The sequence below is a fragment of the Rattus norvegicus genome, chromosome 19 (assembly GCF_036323735.1).
Source record: "Rattus norvegicus strain BN/NHsdMcwi chromosome 19, GRCr8, whole genome shotgun sequence".
In the NCBI taxonomy this organism is placed as follows: domain Eukaryota; kingdom Metazoa; phylum Chordata; class Mammalia; order Rodentia; family Muridae; genus Rattus; species Rattus norvegicus.
This window is the reverse complement of record NC_086037.1, coordinates 1,471,920-1,485,988: the sequence shown is the minus strand read 5'-3', so window position 1 is coordinate 1,485,988 and position 14,069 is coordinate 1,471,920. Positions and strand designations below refer to the sequence as shown.

General features: G+C 41.4%; 1 long non-coding RNA gene across 1 annotated transcript; it reads right to left on the bottom strand.

Annotated features, from left to right (window-relative positions):
- Positions 1 to 2,412: 2,412 nt before the first annotated feature.
- On the bottom strand, positions 2,413 to 13,851 carry LOC102556364 (uncharacterized). Its single transcript, XR_597115.3, has 3 exons — positions 13,496 to 13,851; positions 3,294 to 3,488; positions 2,413 to 2,696 (listed from the first exon to the last, which is right to left on the bottom strand). It is a non-coding gene; the product is annotated as an uncharacterized LOC102556364 (long non-coding RNA).
- Positions 13,852 to 14,069: the final 218 nt, after the last annotated feature.

Here is a 14,069-nt window from a genome sequence, read left to right as displayed (position 1 = left end):
TAGAATAACCTATACACTTTTGTTGACAGCATAGTAACAGTGTGTCTAGGGGTTTGTTGAGTACCTGGATTCCTATCATGACTGAAGAGATCTCAACCATGCCCAGCATCTTCTTGTCACTCTAGTAGGTGTATTACCCATCAATATAAGAGGCCTTTTAAAAAGTAGGAAATAGAAACAAAGGGAATGTTATTGTTTCCTCTTCAAGGAGTTCCCAAAATAATGGAATCCCATGTAATCCCCCAAGAAATGAATCATGGTTTTCAGTCCTGGTCCAACAAAGAGCAAATATGCGTCTTATAAGTATGGATGCTGAGGACTGAGGATATAGCTCAGAAACAGAGCAATTGTGTATCACGAAATCTACATTGGGTTCACTTGCCAGCCCTGAAAAACCAGTGGATGCCAACATCAAAGATAGAAAATATTTAAGGCATTCTATTGCTACATTGACCATTATATCTCTCAGAACTACATATGGCTTCTGGCACAGTGTAGCTGAATTTTCCAAAGGGAAAACAAAAAGAAATCTCCCTCTGTTGTATGTTGTGCAAAAATGTGATAGGCTGAGTTATTTCTAAAAGAATCTCAAGAAAACTGCAGATACCTCATGCAGCTACTAACATGAGAAAAAGATAATGCTACAGGATGCATTTAGATGGAGTAAGACCCTGAAATTGGTTAGGTTTTGTAAGAGGTTAGGAAAACTACTTAGATTTAAGGGATCACTTTAGGCTCTAGTCAAGAAAATTTAAATTTGCAGCAATATCCCAAGCATATACTCACTCAGCAAATATTTCTGAGCATCCTCTATATGCTGGAAGGCCAGGCATTGTTTACATGTGCTTCAAAAACACAACTAGAGGCTGGGAAAATGGCTCAGTTGGTAACATTTTTGCCATAGAATTTTCAACACCTGAGTTTGATTCCCAGAACTTTCACAAAACCCTCAGGCACGGTGACGCTCATGCCTGTACTCCCATTGCTGAAGAAGGAGAGATGGGAGGAGCCCTGTAGATTGCTGACCAGTTACTGTAGCCAAATTAGTGAGACTTGGCTTTTGTAAGAGCCTTTATCTCATAAAATAAGGTAGAGGGAAATTGAGAATGACATAACACAACACACACACACACACACACACACACACACACACACAAACACACACACCATGTGCACACATACACAAAAAGAGAACTAGGTCATAGTTCTTACATTCTCAGCAGGAACTACTAAGGAATCTATTGAATTAAATCTACAACTGAAGCTTCTTTAGATACCCTCAAAGATTATGATAAGGGCATGAGACAGCTAAAATTGAGAGTGCCCTAAAAGAATCACTGTACAGTCTTTTCATTATCCTAGTACTGAGGTACCTGCAGAGTGAGTGGGAGTATGGAAGCCTATTGTTTTGCTTTGCAGGAACTGAAGGGTCTCTGGGAATGTGGGGGATGTTCCAGGTAAGGTAGCTGCTGTAGGTGGGGAACACCATCCTTTGAAGGTGGGTAGGGCTCAAATGCACAGAAGTACAATCAAGGTCTGAGCCAGGCCTTGTGTTTTTGCTCCATTCCAACTTGCATCTCTTCCTGCTTGATTCTGACATCTCTAGGTTTCTCTCCCTTTATTCTGGGTTCTAGTCTTTTAGTTCTAAAGGGTCACCTATAATTTGTTCTCTGAATTTTTAAGGAGAGAGAGACAGAGAGACAGAGTCAGAAAGACAGAGTCAGAGAGACAGAGGCAGAAACAGAGAGAGAGGTTTGAGATGAGCACACATGAACACATATGCTATGCTACATGCCTATGTGGAGATCAGAGGGCAGCTTTGTGGAACTAGTTCTTTCCTTTTGCCTTTAAATGATTTCAGAGACTGAACTCAGGTAACCAGACTGGTTTCTGTGGCAAGAACCTCTACCACCTAGGGCCTATGAGTCTTAGACATCCATGACTATAATCTCTATGTACCCATACCCAGTACTACCACTGACACTATTCCATTGATGAAATTCTCATGGTAGAGATTAGAAACTGAGACTTGGGAGATTCAGGTTCCATGAGAACAATTATTGGTCCATTGTTAACATAAGACTTTGGATACCTGAAGCACCTTCCCCTGAATCATATTCTAGTTCTAATTTAAAAAAAAATCAAAGCAACACTAAATTGGAGGACTTTCTTGTTGACCTAGAGTCTCCTTAGAAGCCAAACAAGACAAGTGACCATATATTGAAACAGTCCAACCTATTAGACAATGGAGTCTAATCACTTCTAGTAGATTTCTGTGAATGTAGCAACACTTACCCAGAATGTTGAACCTTTGAGAGAAGAAGAAGAAGAAGAAGAAGAAGAAGAAGAAGAAGAAGAAGAAGAAGAAGAAGAAGAAGAAGAAGAAGAAGAAGAAGAGGAGGAGGAGGAGGAGGAGGAGGAGGAGGAGGAGGAAGAGGAGGAGGAGGAGGAGGAGGAGGGGGAGGAGGAGGAGGAGGAGGAGGAGGAGGAGGAGGAGGAGATGAATGAAGGCCCATACCTGTCATTCCAGTCTTAGCAATGACAACCTACAAGTCTGGAAATGGTTGACAGAGAAAAATCTTCTGGCAAAGATCCCAAGCTAATAAATAGAGTAAGAAGCTGCTGTGTTGGCATTCGCCTCTCTGATCAAAGATCATTCTTCTGTCTTTCCTCTTAACAATTCTGCTTATGGAAGTCTGGAAGATGAAAGAAAAGAAAATCAGGGAGTATCTTCCAAAATTCTCAGGTCTGGGCTTTGCTAAGGTCCTTTTCTGAAAGGCCACCAAGATCTACACTCACTTCACATCAGGCAAATGTGGACTTTTAAAAACTTCAATCAGGTGTCTGGTAAGGCTGCTTACACTGGCATGAGACCATCCAGCCTCCCAGGCATTGAGATTCATGACTGGACTCCACAGATGAATATCTCAGAGGTCTGTGAATCCCCTGAGAGACATCAAGCATTCTATGCCCAGTCATGAGCATTTTTCTAGGAGAGAGTCCATGATTTTTTATTAGGTTCTCCAGATAGTTTCTAACTCCAAACAAATTTGGGGCTACCTCTTTGCAGAAAATGTGTTCCTTATAAAGCAAGAATGTGAATTCCATCCTTCCCAGCCTCAACAGGCTCTGGACACATGTAGTTTTAAGTCATTATTCAGACGGCTCACTAAGCTTGCGTTTAAGAGAATGATGTTTCCCCAACTTAATGTAATATTGCTATTGGCAAATAGATCACTTTTAGAGTTATCGAACCTGCCAACTTTTATATTCACCAAGGTAAAAACACTCACTGGATTTTGTCTTTTCATTCTCTCAACGGTCTTTAATAGATTCCTGTCTAGGATCAAAAGGTTGGATGAATACCAGCCATGCATAAAGTCTTGTGGGTTAATTAAGATGATCATTAGCCACTCAGGTTGATGCTTAGCTCCGTGATTTGTAGGTAGCAAGTTTGCATCCATCAGACATAGTTGCTCCACCAGGACCTGCATGTGCACAGAGAATGTTGAAGCAGATAGAAAACCCTCGCAGCACACCCAGCTTTCTGAGTGACTGATATCTGAACCCCTTTTCCTTGATTTGACCCTTCAAACCACTATAGTAGGAATTTTCATTTGAACATTTGTGAGCAATGCTTTTGCTATTTGAATTGAGTCCTTGTATTCTCCGTTGGTATGTGTCTGTGTTATACACTAGAAGTTGAAGTGGCATGTCCATTTTGTCTCCTCCTTCTGTACCTTTTATTTATCATTCAACTAGCCCTGGAGCACATAGTTTGCTCTATTCAGACTGCTGGATGAAGAATAAAATAAGATGAAGTATGCAGTTTGTGTCCTCATAGCACAGTGCAAGGGAAATGGAGAACTGGGACAATATGGCAACCAATTAAGTGGAGGTAAATAGCCTGCTCCAGATAATTGTTGTTGTACCTTGAAGGACCAGAAAAACTGAGATGGGTGAATGGGGAATGATTGGTGAAAGAGGCTATCCCAGGGACAAGGAATGGATCCTGTGAGAGAGAGCAGGAAGGTGACAGGAGTAGGATGCATTCATAGCAGCTAAAGTTGTTTTGAAACTCTGTGGGGACAAGCATTTCTCTTCCACAGATGTGATTGGTCTCATCAAGGTTAGTTGGTTTCTTGTTGTTCCCATCAGTTAAATGGGATAGTCACATGCTGAAATCCTAATTATGTGTGTGTCATAATTAGATTTAGATAGCATCATAAGGATAGTACCCCTGTGATAGGATTAACACCTTCATAAGAAGAAAAAGATACAGAGAAATTTAGCCTGTACCCTATAACGGCCCTGGGATCACTACAAACCAGGAAGTCTTGCTTCACTAGGAGTCAAATCTAAGGAACCTTGATGTTTGACTTTCCAATATGTGGAACTGTAAGAACAAAACAAATGCTGTCAAAGCCACCCAAACCCTGCTGCTTCACTATTTCGGGCATGCTATCTGAGAGCTGCTGCCTCAGGAAGCCTGACAAATGGTGCCTGAGCTCCCAAAGCCCATAAGCCTGGGAGAACTGTCATACCTGGAAGGATCCATTTGGAAGGATCCACAGCCAGGAGGAAGAGAAGGAAAGGAGGAGGAGGCTTCCCACATCTGGTGACCATGACAGATAGTCTCCTTGTGCCCTCTTATCTTGGCAATGAAAACACAAAGGGTTAAGAGAATGAGACCCTTATCCAGTCTTGCATGAAGATTTCCTGGTAAACACTGAAGTCTCTATCCTTTGAAGATGTTATAAGTTTAACGATTTGCTAGCCAAACCAAATGCCAATTCATAGCCATTGCCTATTGTAGAAACCCAAGAACTTTGTGCTAAATAGCATACGCTAGAGATCATCACCATGGATGAACAGGACCAGAGTCTTAAGAATATTAGTAATGTGAATCTGGGGTATTACCATTACAAGCAAAGTAGACCCCGTACAAGAATGTGAGAGTTCAGAAGCAGTACTGTTCACTTGGTTGTGTTACTTTACAAGAGGCACTTTTTAATGCAAATGCATCACCTGATAAATAACAACTATCCTCAAGTGCTTTCTGCGTGTCAGATGCTCTGCTGGGCACTTCACGCACGGTGTGTCTAATTATGGCAGTTATCCAGCCAAATACCTGTCACTTTTTGGTCAGACAGAATAGTTCAGGGACTACTCCAAACCTGCAAAATCACACAGTGTGAAAATCTTCAAGGGGAAGTTGATGTAGGAAAAAACTTATTTTCTTCAAATTAAAACAAAACCAAAACCACGACAAAAGAGTTTAGATAGTGTTATCAACAACCCAATATTCAAAACACTTTAAACAAGTCAAAACAGTGAACTCAGAATAACTAGCTGGTTGTAGCGAAGAGTCTAAGTTCAGGTTTGTTGTTGTTGCTGCTGCTGCTGCTGCTTTACCAAACTACACCAAAAGGGAATGTTGAAATGTCCAAAGGCCTTTGAGGGACCTCAAGCTCAATGTTAGCCAGAAGTATGTCTTGGTTGCCAAAATAAATTTAGCCTTTACTGAGAGAAACAGAATCTCACTAAGAAAGGGTGTTTTCTTTGGGGACTGTGGAGATCCCATTTGATGAATGAATATGGTAGAGTATATGAGCCCTCAAATTCTCTAGAGCTGAGAAAACTATCAGAAGTTGCTATACCTTCTGCCTGTGAAGTGGAAGCTATCACAGGTAAAATCATCTGAATGTAAAGATAGAACGAGATCACAGTCAGAGTGCTCAGCCCAGCATTGATTGATGAAATTACCTCTTGAAACTAGATCCTTAATCTGAAGGGCCATGAGAGTGCTAGAGGTAATTGAGCCTCAGCAAAATCAAATCTGAAATGTTCATGGAGAATGCTATAGGTAAAGTTTCGATAGATATGTAGCCTTTGCCCTCTGCAGAAACCCAGAGGATCTCTGGGATGAGCCCAGGCAATGTGTTAAGAACATTGTTAGTGTGGATCTTCAGTTGATGAACAGGTCATAGCTTTCATCCATAGCTTATAGCAGTCAAGATAAGGAGTTTTGCAAATGCCCCAAGGTGTTTTTATATTAGGTAAAAGTTTCACCATGGAAAAAAGAATCCTTTTGAACATGCCTAAAGGAGATTTACAGTCACATCTAATCATTCATTCCCAGACCTTGGAATATTTTCCCTTCCTGTAGGACTTCCATAGAACTTGGTTCATTACAACTTCTTAAGCAGATGCTATGAACACTGCAATCTAACAAGACCACTGTCTCAAAATTTAAAACAAGTAAAGGACGAGGGATACCATTTGCTAGTAAAGACCTTCTCTAGTATGTACATGGGGTTATATTCTATTATGGCTAACACAATAGAAAACACAGAGAAACATGGAACGAAGGGGTAAGGAAGAGAAAAAAGGAGGAAGGATGGAGAAAAACAGCCTACTACCACATCCATTTGTTGGCAGATGCTCATAACAGAGACCTAAGAGAAACCAACCCTGTTCTCAAGGAGGCTACCATCTGGACAGGGAGCAGAATACACACTTCCCTACTCATGAGAAACCATAGGTCAAAGCCATAGAGCATGTGAGGATGTCTCTTGAATTTTGAGGGAATAGGGGTAAAAGAACCATTTCTTGCTCAGTTATTGGCTTTTTAACAAAATAACATCTCAATTTTGAAAATCTAAAATGAACAACTGAAAGCTATAATAGCAGATTTACACCATGCACTGTTTTATATACATGGTAAATTCCTTTCAACTCTCTTAGCTTTTCTTCTAGCAGTTTCCCCTTCAAAGTCTTGGGGCAAAAATGGGGGAGAACAACAGGCATGGAATACTTTGTATAGGAGCTGTCTTTTCAATTTTCTCTTGCTGTCACTGCATATAGCAGATTGAGTTATTCATGAAAGATAAAATTTAGTTTGACACCATGACTATTGCCTCAACTCTGCAATCCCAAGTACTCCACAGGCTGAAGCAGGAGGACCACAAGTTCAAAACCAACCTTGGTTACAAAGAAAGTTCAAGTTCAAATATAGAACTTAGCAGACATTATCTTAAAGATAAAAGTAAAGGTTTAGGGATGCAATTCAGTCATGGAGTACTTGTCTAGCACATTAAAAGACTGTAAATCTAATCTCTGGTATACTCAACCCAGAATTTGTTTATCCTATGTTTTTGAAGGCTAGGAGGCCCAAGGTCACATCTGATGTGTTAGTTGTCCTGGTGCTGTAACAAAACACCTGGCAAAAGCAGCTTAAGGAAGAAAACATTTATTTTGACTCACAATGTAAGGGTAAAATCCATAAGGAGAAGTCATGATGACAGGATCTTGAAACATCTGATCACATCACATCCACGGTCAGAAGACAGAGGAGGCAGGTGTGGTATTTAACTCAGTTTCTCCTTTTTTTTTCAGTCTGGGACCCCATCCCATTGAATCTCCCAAATCAGATTTAGGATGTGCTTTTCCATGTCAATGAACCAAATCTAGACAACTTCTCACAGAAATACCCAGAGATTTATTCAATGGCATTTCCAAATTCTACCAAGTTGTCAATCCATATCAACTCTCACACTTTCACCCCATGTTGGTATCAAAATACATTATTTTGATCATGACATCATGGCCATGTCATATTATAAAATGCATGACATCTAAAACTTAAAGTTCCCATAGTCTTTAATAATTCAGATATTGTTTAAGTTTCATCTGAGATGCATAGCTGTATCTTAAGAGTAATGTCAAAATTATAAAGAAAAAAGAAAAGAAAAGGAGACCAAGTTACTTACTTACTTCCAACATAAAATAGCACAAAATAAACATTCCTGGCCTAAAATGAAAGAATGGAGGCATAACAAGGAATAGTTGCACAAAAGCAAGCCCAACATAAACAGAGAAAGTACCAAACCCAAAACTCTACATCCAGCATCTGAAGATCATGACAGAATCATCTGGGTTCCATATGGCTTAAGTAGACCCACCCTCTCAGCATATATATATATATATATATATATATATATATATATATATATATATTGCTTACAGCACTCATTGCCTTTCTCTTAGGCTGACTTTAGTCCACACCTAAAGCTTTCTTCACTGGAGACCCCATTATTTGGCAGTTCCAATATTCTGTACTCACTTAGGCTTCACCGTGACAACTTCAAACTGTGTCCTCTCTACAGGGTCTCTAACCCTCCCACACATTGTTAGGCTCTCTGGAATTATGATACAAGGCTCCATGACCTCCTCAATCTTCATCCTGTTTTAACTGTACGTTTTGCTTCTTTGTTCTGCTGTCAGCTTGGCTTGCAGCCTAACCCTCATAGACTACAATTTCACTAGCTTTTGGACAAACACTTCCTTGGACAATTACTTTTGAGGAACAAAGAACGCCTTCAGTGATACTCTGTTTAGTCTCTCTGCTTTCAAATGAATTCTCCTTCTCATTTATGGAGTCTTTGATGAGTAAGATGTTGCTTTCAAGATGGACGAGTCTGATCATGTTAGATTACTAGGCGAGAGGCAGAGAAGAGTGAGTACTTATGGTCAGCTCACTTTGTAGTTGGTCTTGGACACCTACTTGTCTCTTAGAGGTATTATCTTGACCTTTCTCTTAATTTCCCAAAATGGCGGTTAAACCTCAGCATGAGTTGTAGTGGGGGGGGGGCATTTGAACCATGAAACCATAATTGAAAACATTGAGGAACATCCCACTCAAAAACATTTGCTATAATGAGTACCCATGAGAGACTAAGTCCTCCAGTTGAATTTCTTCAACTTAGCTATGGTATTTTCTGTAGATTCTTACCTGGGATATATCTCATAACACACACTTTGTATTGCTGTTCTTTTTAGTTTTATTGCTATTGTTTTTGTTGCAAAAATAGATAACTTCACAAACAACAAAGTTAAGAAAACAGCAACAGTTGAGCGCCAAGAGCTAGATATCCATAGTCACACATTCATTGGCCCAAAATTCCGGGAATATGACTGTAAACAGCTATTATCTTTATGGAATGCATTTCCTCTTTATTTTCATTTCTATATGTTTTTGAATTTCTAATGTGCCCAAATAGAATATTTTACTTTCCTAATCCAGAAGAAATTATTTCTTGATTTACAACCAAATAAAGAACTATTTATGGTACCCGAGGACATTCTTTACCCACTACTCTGCCAGTTGTAGAAATTTAAATCATTTTTTACAAACACTTGGGAGCATTTTTGAATAATCTGAAGATGCTGAGATATGAGAATGGACAATTTTTTCACAGACTATTTTTACCCAGTAGCTTCACCAGTAGCATTCCTAGGTCAGTAGCATCAAGCAAAACCAGAAATACATATGCTTCTTTACACACACACACACACACACACACACACACACACACACACACACGAAGACACACACATTCACAAAACCCCTATTTTGAGTCTGAGATGCCACAGCCAGGGAGTTTTAACAAAACCATACTGAGAGACAGAAAACCACTTGCCCAAAACTTAAAGACTTGTAGGCAGGTTCTTAATGTTAATGTTAGGTGGGCCATCTTGATTTCTTCCTTCTATCTTTTACCCTGTCTGCTTGTTTCCTCTCTGGCTCAGTAGAGAGTGTGGATGCAGCCATACTGCCTAAGTATGTTCTTCCAGGTGTCTGTGAAGAGTAACAAGTTGCCTCTTCTTAATCAGCCCTCAGCTGTTGATGTTTTCCTTAGTCAAACTGCATCAATCAGCAAGTGGTTCCTCCAGCTGGATTGCACCATGCACCAGAGCAATAATGAGGAACCTCCCTACTCCCCTTCACTGGGGTTACCCTGCTTCCCTTCATCCCTCATCCAGAAGCCTGGGCCTGCAGGTGCCTCACTAGGGAAACAGGTGTTCCCTTGCCCAGTTCCACTGTGTCCTGTGTTCTGTACCTGTGATACCCACAGAAAGCTGATTGACTTAACTAAGCTGGAAACCAGACATCTCACTTCCTGACCTCTGGAAACATGTGACTGCCAGAGAAGAGAAGAATGAGACATAGTCCACATTGTAATTCTGTGTTTCTGCTCTCTGTTCACACCCTTTGTACCCTAATGGAAACAGAATATTTCTTTATGAAATAAATACATATAGCAAGGAATCAATCACCATCTTGTTATTGCAACAGATATAATGGACACTAGTCGATATCTGTCCTCTGTCTGTCGCTATTTAAAATGAGCCTACCAGGGAGGACAGATTGCAAATGACACAAAATGGCCCTGGATGATATTCTTTTTTAGAGCTGTTTGAAGAATTCCAATCTGCCCTTTCTCAAATCATCACAATCAGCAACCATTTGCTTCTGGTCTTTGCAGGCATTGCCAACGCCGTGATTGAGGCAGTGGGAGGTACTAGGGGAAAGTGACATGTTTCCAGCAGTCCCCAACCTGCCAGCTCAATCTCAGCCTGACCTTGAACACATTCCTTAAAATTTCAGGGCCTCAGGCTCCTTGTGTTTGAAACACGGGCACTCGTTAAGGAACTTTAAGGACCCTCCCATTGACATATATATGCAATATAAAATTCCAATATGTTGGCTTGAGGCAAACAAAAATGTCTCCTGACAGCCCTACTGACACAAGTCTGCCATATTTGTCCCCACATAGGCTCAGTCACCCCAGTGGCAGATCCATCCAGAGGTTCAATCTGGTTTGAAGTTCCTGGGAATGAGACATCTTAACTAATTTGTCTGACCCTACAGCCAGTGACAGTCTTGGCAGGCCTATTTGGCATTCTGGTGACATTTGGCTTAACTATGGCTCCAGCAGGACTTCTCCCAGCCGCAGTGCATGCCTGTCTTAGATATTCCGAAATTATAGATTAGAAGCCCACGTGTTAAAACATCACCACTCCCATCTAGTGAATCTTGAAGATCCTTCTGTCATTTACAACCCCCAAATGAGTTTGTCCCCACTCGGGCAGCAGGAGTCAGTCTTAAATTACCTGAAGAGCCCAAGTACTAGGTCTGGGCTCCATTTGTTTACAAAATAGGCACTTTCAAAGGCCCTTTACTAGGGACTGGCAATTCCCAGGTCCCCTGCTATAGGCTGATGCATAATGCATAAAGTGCTGGGAAATGTGTATTCATGAGGGCGGCTTGGCTTTTGTCAAAAAGAACTGTGAAATATTATGATGGAACAATTTTCATTTCTGCCACATTGTTTTTATAGTGCATTCATGACTGGGGATTGAGGGCTTTTTGAGTTTTGTCTGGTGCAGATGTTGCGGTGCGGAGAGCTGCTTCAGACGTCTGTATTTTCCAACTTTGTTGCTGACAATTACATGAAGCAGAGAGAGGGGGCCTCTCCCATGGAGACAAAGGATGCATGTCCTCAAGTGATCTGGGCCTGATTGACTCAGGAAGGTGGGCAAGAGGAGTAAAAGGTGGAAAAGGGAAAAGAGGGCAGAAAGGAAGGAAGAAGATGGGGAGGAAGGGAAGGAATAGAAGGAAGGAGAACGTAATTCTGATGCCACATAAGTGATGGCTGTGACCTCCTTCTTATCCTTGACTCTTACACATTCCTAATGTTTCTGAGGAGGGAGTATTATCTTCACTTTACCTAGGAGGAAGGAGAACATAGAAGCCTGGCAGAAGTAAGCTGCATGAAATTAGAGAACCAATGACTGCATTTGAACTCACGTGTATAGAGGAGAGTGTGCTCATTCTACTGGCGAAGCAGGAGAGAGAAGCAAGCAGAATTGCTATCTACACCCATGTGAGAAGTAGGCCTAGACACAGGAGTGAGAGATGGCAAAGTTATCACTGAGTTCCCTGAGGCAAAGGAAATGTTTTAGAATGACAACTGGGCCCTAGTGTTCATTTGCAAACACTCAGGCAAAATCATCACTGCTGTATGCACATGTAAGAACACACACACACACACACCACACACATTACACACAGATAAAACATATTTCAGGAGACTCATAGACTTGCCTGAGGTTCAACAGCCTCTTTATTTAAAAAAGAGGTGTGTGTGTGTGTGTGTGTGTGTGTGTGTGTATACAGATGCACACAGAAGCCATAGTTTGATGTTGAATGTCTTCCTCGTTTATTATTATTATTATTATTATTATTATTGTTGTTGTTGTTGTTGTTGCTAGTAATCATTTTAATATTTTTGAGATGGGGTCTCTCTAGTATGTAGCTTTGGCTGTCCAGAACTCACTATGTAGACCTGGATGGTCTCAAACTCAGAGACCCATTGGCCTCTGCCTCCCAAGTACTGGGATTAAAGATGTGCAGCACCATGGCTATCTCTGTTTGTTTGTTTGTTTATTTGTTTATTTCAGACAGTCTCTCATTAAATCTGGAGCTCAGGAACTGGGCTACCTTCAAACACCCTTCTGTCTTAGCCTCTTAAACACTGAGATTGTAAACCTAAGCCACCACACCTGGTTTTTGTATGGGTGCTGACACTCTAACTCAGTTCTACCTGCATGGCAAACAAGTACTTTGTCCGCTGGGCCATCTTCTACAGCCCTGTTCCTACAGTTTTGTAACAGATTTCTAGCTCAGTTAAAATATGTTCATATTAAAGAAATCTCTCATGACAGAATGGGTGGCATTCTATGTAACCTATAAGACAGAGAGACGAAGTCAGACAGAAAGAGAGCAACACAAAAGGGGGAGGTGGTATTAAGGCCTTGTTTCTGGAGGAAAGTTGCTGTGAGAGCATAAGAGGCCTCTATAGGCCAATGCATATCCACTGCATTGTATGACAAAGACAGCAATCAATATAAGAATGGAGACAGTGAGAGGAGTCTACTCATGAGTAGGTATAGCCAGTTACACTGGCAAAAGCTAGAGCCAAAGTCTAAAAGCCCAAGCACTATGGGTAAAAGGAAATCCTTGAATGACACAGAACCTGGGAGGACAGAATCCTGGAGCCATGCATGAAGATGCTGCTACAACTCCAGATGCTCACACTACACATGGACTTAAAAGTTGTGAGTAGTATTATATATATGGCTTCAGAAAAGGCCCTAGGAATCTAGTATTTGTCTAGCACACATGAAGCCCTCAGGCCCATTGTCAGCACTGTATAAACCAAGCATGCTCATGCACACTCCAAATTCCAACACTTGGGAAGTGGAAGCAATGAAACGAAAAGTTCAAGATTTGACTACATATCAAGATGAAGATTATCATAAGATCCATGAGATGAGACAGAAAGGAAAGAAGGGAAGAAAAAGGAGAGGTGAAAGAAAAGGAGGAAGAAAAAGAAAAAGAACATTATGAAGTCATCCTCTGTCTTTCTCAGGCTGGAGGCATCAGAATACTGAAGACCTGCACAGGGCGTGAGTGTCTGCAACTTCTCATGATGGCCACTTAGATTACTGTGAAAAGGTCTCTACAAATGCAGCCCAAGACACCCTTCCCTTCCTCAAACAGACCCAAGCTCTCTCTCACCTGAGTCTCTTCATACTGGCTGTCCCCTCTGCCTGAAATATCTCTTCCTTTCACACTCCCACAGCCTACCTTGGTTCACCTGTCAGGTCTCAGTTTGTCCAGGAGTCTCTCTCATTCTGTGTCTCCAGTGTGCACAGCTGGCATCTGAGGCAGCTGTTGATGGCTGTGATCTTGTTGCTGTGCTTGTCTGCCTCATGCTACGAAATCAAATCCAGAGCTTCGGGAGTCAGGGTGTCATCTGTTCCCCCTTCTGTACCCAGCGCTGAGCACCATGGCCAGGACATAGATAGGGCTCAGCAAATGTTAGAGAATGAATGAATCTGCTCACAGTGTGATACACAAGAGCATTAATAGGGCGTGCCTAAAGGGATTTAAATCCAACACTTTGCTCGTGCTCTGCACAGGGCACTTCTGCCTGTCTGAATAAGCTGCACAGGCCAAGGGCAAGCAATAAAGCATGAGGGAAGAGATCAAAGCTCTCAGCAAACCAGTCCAAGAGCCTTCTCTAGCCTGCCAAGCCCTGGGCAATAGGGCAGACTCTTACATAGACTTGGAACAAATGTGATTTCTAAACTCCATATTCACAGCCACCAATGTTGTAACAGTTAGCCCAAGTTTCACCACCAACAGAGAGAACAGCAAA